Source organism: Mustela lutreola, chromosome 5, assembly GCF_030435805.1.
Source record: "Mustela lutreola isolate mMusLut2 chromosome 5, mMusLut2.pri, whole genome shotgun sequence".
Lineage (NCBI taxonomy): Eukaryota > Metazoa > Chordata > Mammalia > Carnivora > Mustelidae > Mustela > Mustela lutreola.
The window spans coordinates 56937332-56944472 of NC_081294.1; the positions used below are offsets into that span (position 1 = coordinate 56937332).

General features: G+C 36.1%; 1 pseudogene; it reads left to right on the top strand.

Moving 5' to 3' along the window:
* The first annotated feature begins 4252 nt into the window (after positions 1-4252).
* On the top strand, positions 4253-4621 carry LOC131831881 (large ribosomal subunit protein eL39-like; annotated as a pseudogene).
* Positions 4622-7141: the final 2520 nt, after the last annotated feature.

Genomic DNA, 7141 nt, shown 5'->3' on the forward strand with positions numbered 1-7141 from the left:
TTATTGTATTATTGTTGATGTGTTTCTTTGATTTTGTTATTAATTGGTTTATATAGTTGGCTGCTCCCACATTGGGGGCATAGATATTTAAAATTGTTAAATCTTCTTGTTGGACAGACCCTTTGAGTATGATATAGTGTCCTTCCTCATCTCTTATTATAGTCTTTGGCTTAAAATCTAATTGATCTGATATAAGGATTGCCACTCCTGCTTTCTTCTGATGTACATTAGCATGGTAAATTCTTTTCCACCCCCTCACTTTAAATCTGGAGGTGTCTTCGGGCTTAAAATGAGTTTCTTGGAGGCAACATATAGATGGGTTTTGTTTTTTTTATCCATTCTGATACCCTGTGTCTTTTGACAGGGGCATTTAACCCATTAACATTCAGGGTAACTATTGAGAGATATGAATTTAGTGCCATTGTATTGCCTGTAAGGTGACTGTTACTGTATATGGTCTCTGTTCCTTTCTGATCTTCCACTTGTAGGCTCTCTCTTTGCTTAGAGGACCCCTTTCAATATTTCCTGTAGAGCTGGTTTGGTGTTTGCAAATTCTTTCAGTTTTTGTTTGTCTTGGAAGCTTTTAATCTCTCCTTCTATTTTAAATGATAGCCTAGCTGGATATAGTATTCTTGGCTGCATGTTTTTCTCGTTTAGTGCTCTGAAAATATCATGCCAGCTCTTTCTGGCCTGCCAGGTCTCTGTGGATAAGTCAGCTGCCAATCTAATATTTCTACCATTGTATGTTACAGACTTCTTTTCCCGGGCTGCTTTCAGGATTTTCTCTTTGTCACTGAGACTTGTAAATTTTACTATTAGGTGACGGGGTGTGGGCCTATTCTTATTGATTTTGAGGGGCGTTCTCTGAACCTCCTGAATTTTGATGCTCGTTCCCTTTGCCATATTGGGGAAATTCTCCCCAATAATTCTCTCCAGTATATCTTCTGCTCCCCTCTCTCTTTCTTCTTCTTCTGGAATCCCAATTATTCTAATGTTGTTTCGTCTTATGGTGTCACTTATCTCTCGAATTCTCCCCTCGTGGTCCAGTAGCTGTTTGTCCCTCTTTTGCTCAGCTTTCTTTATTCTCTGTCATTTGGTCTTCTATATCACTAATTCTTTCTTCTGCCTCATTTATCCTAGCAGTGAGAGCCTCCATTTTTGATTGCACCTCATTAATAGCTTTTTTGATTTCAACTTGGTTAGATTTTAGTTCTTTTATTTCTCCAGAAAGGGCTTTTATATCTCTCGAGAGGGTTTCTCTAATATCTTCCATGCCTTTTTCGAGCCCGGCTAGAACCTTGAGAATTGTCATTCTGAACTCTAGATCTGACATATTACCAATGTCTGTATTGATTAGGTCCCTAGCCTTCAGTACTGCCTCTTGTTCTTTTTTTTGTGTTGAATTTTTCCGTCTTGTCATTTTGTCCAGATAAGAGTATATGAAGGGGCAAGTAAAATACTAAAAGGGTGGCAACTACCCCAGGAAAATATGCTTTAACCAAATTAGAAGAGATCCCAAATCGTGAGGGGGTAGAAAGGGGATAAAAAGAGGTTCAAAAAGGAAGAAAGAAAAAAAAAAGAAAAGAAAAGAATTAAAAAAAAAGAAAACACCTAAGAAAAATGTAAAAAAGAAAATATATATATATTAGATAAACTAGTAAAAAATCGTTAAAAAGGAAAAAGGTAACAGTTAAAAAAAAAAATTTTACCCAAAGGCGAGAAAAAAAAAAAACAAAAAATGAAAAAGAAAAAAATTAAATTAACTGCAAGACTAAAAAAAATCACAGGGAAAAAGCCATGAGTTTCATGCTTGGCTTTCTCCTCCTCTGGAATTCTGCTGCTCTCCTTGGTATTGAAACCGCACTCCTTGGTAGGTGAACTTGGTCTCGGCTGGATTTCTTGTTGATCTTCTGGGGGAGGGGCCTGTTGTAGTGATTCTCAAGTGTCTTTGCCCCAGGTGGAATTACACCGCCCTTACCCGGGGCCGGAGTGAGTAATCCGCTCGGGTTTGCTTTCAGGACCTTTTGTTCCCTGAGCGCTTTCGGTAGAGTTCCGGAGGACGGGAATACAAATGGCGGCCTCCTGGTCTCCGGCCCGGAGGAGCCGAGAGCCCAGGGCCCCACTCCTCAGTGCGCCCTTAGAGAACAGCGCCCAGTTACTCCCGTCTGCCTGACCTCCGGCAGCGTCAGAGCTCACCGAGCCTGCGACCAGTTCAAGGTCACCCCGAGCTGCGAGCTTACTGTCGGCTCTGTCTCTGTAGCCGGCTTTCCCGTTCCAATACCCGCAAGCTCTGCCACACTCAGACACCCCCGATCCTTCTGTGACCCTGCGGGACCTGAGGCCACGCTGATCCCGCGTGGGCTTCGCCCAGGTTTAGCCTCTGGAGCGATGTCCCTCAGCGGAACAGACTTTTAAAAGTCCTGATTTTGTGCGCGGTTGCTCCGCGGCTTGCCGGGAGCCGGCCCCTCCCCCCGGGGTCTATCTTCCCGTCGCTTTGGATTCACTTCTCCACCGGTCCTACCTTTCAGAAAGTGGTTGTTTTTCTGTTTCCAGAATTGCTGTTCTTCTCTTCGATCTGCCGATGGGTTTTCAGGTGTTTGCAATCTTTAGATAAGCTATCTAGCTGATCTCCGGCTAGCTGAAGCAGTCTCAGCCTGCTACTTCTCCGCCATCTTGACTCCTCCCTCAGCATACCGTATTTTTTAACACTGCTTTTCTGTCTTAACTACTATGGCTAGCTTTTTTATCAGTTTTAGTCATTTTAATATTGTATTAAATTTTCCTTCACCCTTTTCTTATATAAATGATATAAAACTACTTTTATGAAAAAATGTATTATATTTGTGCAGAGATTATTTGGATATAAGCTTCTAGTAAGCTCTATTAGATAGTGGAGGCCCTGAGAAGGATCCTGTTCAGAGGGTTGTTTTTCCCTGGGGTATTTTCTGATCACTGAGCAGATGACCTCAGACACTAAAGATTATACAACACTGTTAAGTAACTCATGGATCTAAGGTAGTGGAAGTCCAGAGTCCACAAGAGGAAGGGGAGGAGGCTGTTGTCAAACTCGATGCACTTTGGTTTGTGATTCGGAGAGACCTAATTATCAGAATAGCAGAAAGTTGATAAATTCTCACAGGAACTGCAAATCAGCTTCAAACTAACCCAGACCTGAAATTGAATTGAGGAATCATAGATTAACTGCACCCCTGGGCATCTTACAGAAACAAACATTAATTTTTGTACCAAGAGAAAAATATCATCCTAGTCTTTAAGTTATTTCTACTTAAAACAAAATTATTGTTCAGTACACATTTTTAAAAAACAGCACACAAAATTATAACAAATAAACCTGGCACAAGTAACTTACAATATGAATAAAAATCAACACAACGATAATAAAAACAGATTCATTGAGACTGCAGATACTGAAGTTATGTGATATAAATTTAAATTAAACACTTTCTATGATAGAGAACATATTAAAATTGTGGAACTAAAAGAAGAAAAATAGGTACTTGAAGAATATAACCATAGTTAAGTATTCATTAATTAACTTTATTAGCAGATTAAACACAGACAAAAAGAGACTTAATGAACTAAAAAAATAGATATGAAAATGTCCAAAATAAACCATAGAGACTAAAGTATGGAAAAGCATAGGAAAGTACCAAAGACAGAGGCTATGACAAGAAGGGCTAATATGCATGCGATTCAAGTCCCAACAGGAAAAGAAAAAAAGGATTAGCAGAGAAGCATTTTGTAAAGACATAATGACTAAGAAAGTCCCCAAATTGATGAAAGACATCAAGCCTCAGGTTCAGAAACTCCTATGAATTTTGAGCAAAATATATGAAAAGTAATCCGGGTTTAGGCACATAATATAAAACTGTTTCAATCTAAAGACAAAAAAAAAAAATTAAGCACCCACATAAAAAGGACAGATTCCCTTCAAAGAAGCAAATGAAAGACTCACAGCTGACGTCTCAACATTATGACATGGCTAGAAGGTAAACTCCAAAGTGTCAAGAGAAAATAATTATCAAATGAGAGTTCTATAGAAAGAAAAAAATATCTCTCAAGATTGTAGAACAGAAATAGACATTTCCAGACAAATGAAAATTGAGGGAATTTGTCACCAATGTTTCCATGTGAAAGGAAATCTTAAAGGGTATTCTTTAGGCCAAGTAAAATTATCCTGAATAGAAGATCAGAGGTGACTTTCTCTTTTTCGCCCCCATCCTGCTGTGTGCTGCTCGCTGGGCGCTGTTAATTGACCATGTCTTCTCACAAGACTTTCAGGATCAAGCGATTCCTGGCCAAGAAACAAAAGCAGAATCGTCCCATTCCCTAGTGGATTCGGATGAAAACTGGTAATAAAATCAGGTACAACTCCAAGAGGAGGCACTGGAGGAGAACCAAGCTGGGTCTCTAAGGCGTCCCACATCACGCGATGACACACCTAATTGGCACCACATATTTAATTAAGCTACTTGAGGATCATGTGTTCTATTCCATCACCCTGTAAACACCTTTCTGCCTGGCCAATAGATACCATTTATCAGCGAAAGATTTTTCTTTTATTATAGCTCTGCACCAGTGGGTTGGTTTGGTAATAAACGTGAGGCCTTTGAGCTGTTAAAAAGAAAAAAAAAAAAAAAGATGATCAGAGGTGTAGGAAAGAATAAGAGTAGTAGAATAATAAATATGAGGATAATGCAAATGCATAGTATCTATATAATAATAATTCTAATACTACTTAAAAAACTATATGCTACAAATAATAAAGCAATAATAATATGTCATGTCTCATTGAGTTTAAATACATGCACACACAAAATTAAGTGGTGTTAAACAGGAAGTGGAGTTAAAGAGTATGGCAACAAGCAATTAATTTTAAGCTTTGATAAACCAAGAAAGTTAAGTTTCTAGGGTTACTAGTAAAAGAATTATTATTATTTTAAAAAATATTTTATTTATTTGACAGACAGAGATCACAAGTAGGCAGAGAAGCAGGCAGTGAGTGGAGGAGGCGGACTCTCCGCTGAGCAGAGAGCCTGGTGCAGGGCTCAATCCCAGGACCCTGGGATCACGACCTACCAGTAAAAGAATTATAAAAGAGTATGTAACTTCACAAATAATTGAGTAAAATGAAATAACCCAAAATTTTCAATTAACTGAAAAGAACCAGGAAAAAGGAGACACATGAAAATAAAATAGTAGCACAGAATATTTAGCATGATTTTATATTTATACCTAAATATTAAAAAGCTATAGAAATATTTAAAAATTGAATAATATGATAAGCAAGCAATCTAATGTGCATATGTTGTATACCACTCCCAGTTAAACCATAAAATGCTGTCCTTTTCAATGTATTTCAAACATTTACGAACCAGTTATTTGCTGGGTCATCAGGCAAGTCTCAACAAAAGAATGAAATCAGGCAGAATATGTTCTTTGACCATGAAGAAGTTATCTATAAAAGAATGCAAAAATGCAATTAGAAAAATGTTCACATAGGATAAAAAATTTAAATATACTCTTGTAGACCATCCATTTGGGTCAAAGAAGAAACCAGTAACAGAATTAAAATATTTTTAGTTGATTGATAATGAAAATCCTATATTAAAAAATGTATAAGCTGCAGCAAAGACCACTCTTAGATGGCAATTTATGCCATTAAATGTATTCATTAGAAATGGAAGCATGCTGGGGTTAAGAGTCCAACTCTTGATTTCAGATCAGATCATTGTCTCAGGATTGTGAGAACAAGACCAGGGTTGGGCTCCCTGCTGGGCATGGAGCCTGCTTGGGATTCTCCCTCTCCCTCTGCACCACCCCAATCCCCTGCCACCTCACTCCTCTCTCTTTCTCTCTTTCTCTCCTTCCCTCTTAAAAAAAAAAAAAAAAAAAAAAAAAAAAAGGAAGGAAGGAAAGAAAGGAAATGGAAGCATGCTGAAAATAGCTTTTCCAGAATTTAAAAAATAACCACAAATTGACCATAAAGTAAAAGAATGAAAAACAAAAGAAAAGAAAAAACCAAATGAAATAGAAAATAAATGATGCTGAAAGTTCTGTCTTTGAAAAGAGTCATAAGATTGGTAAATTTCTATTTGGACTAATGCAAAAAAAAATGATACAAATAACCAATTTCAAGAATAGAGAAGAATCAATACTACAAAGCTACAAATATTGAAAAGGTAATTAGATATCATAACAACTTTAGGGCAATAAACAGACATTCACAAAAGAATTACATAAGAATCAATTATAAATGTAAGCATACCTGCATTAGTAAAAATTAATTAATTAATTAATTAATTAATTAAAACCTTTCCAGAAGATAAAATATCAGGCCCAGGAAATTCTATCAAACATTTCAGAAAGAAATGATGCTAATCTAACACAAACTCTTTCAAGCCCTAAAAAAGTAGCAAATTTTATGTATGTGTCCAGCACAAATAATCTCGATACTAAAAACATGGAAATGTCATTATAAGAAAAAACTAATGGCCAGTATAACTTATGAACTTAGATGAAAATATCTTACATAGATTATTAACAAACCAAATCCAGCAATTTAAAAGGGAATAATGCATTGTAAATAGGCTTATGCCATGAATATAAGGTTTGTTTAATATTTTGAAATTCAATGAAATACCACATACTAACTGAAAAAAAAGCTATCATAATTTTCCTAAAAGGTATAGAAAATTTTTAATAAAATATAATATTCTTTACTGATAAAAAGCTAAGCAAACTAGGAAGAGGACTTATTTGATTTTTCTAAAAGTTACTTACCAAAAAAAAAAAAAAAAAAAAAGGAAAGAAAAAGAAAAAAAAATGTTAAAAATCACATCCAGCATCATTTTTAATGGAAAATATTACAAGGTTTCCCTCTGAGATTGAGTACAAGACATATAGGTCTAATAAAATACTCTGTATTCAATATCTCACTGAATGTTGTAGCTAATATAATAAATCCAGAAAAAAAAAAAGACTAACGATGGGAACCATAAAATAAAACTATTTGCAGACAACATGTTATTTATATCAAAAGTCCAAAAGGGATGAATTTAAAATGCTGGAATTGATAAGATCAATATAAAATTAACTGTCAATTATATTAGACAAGGAA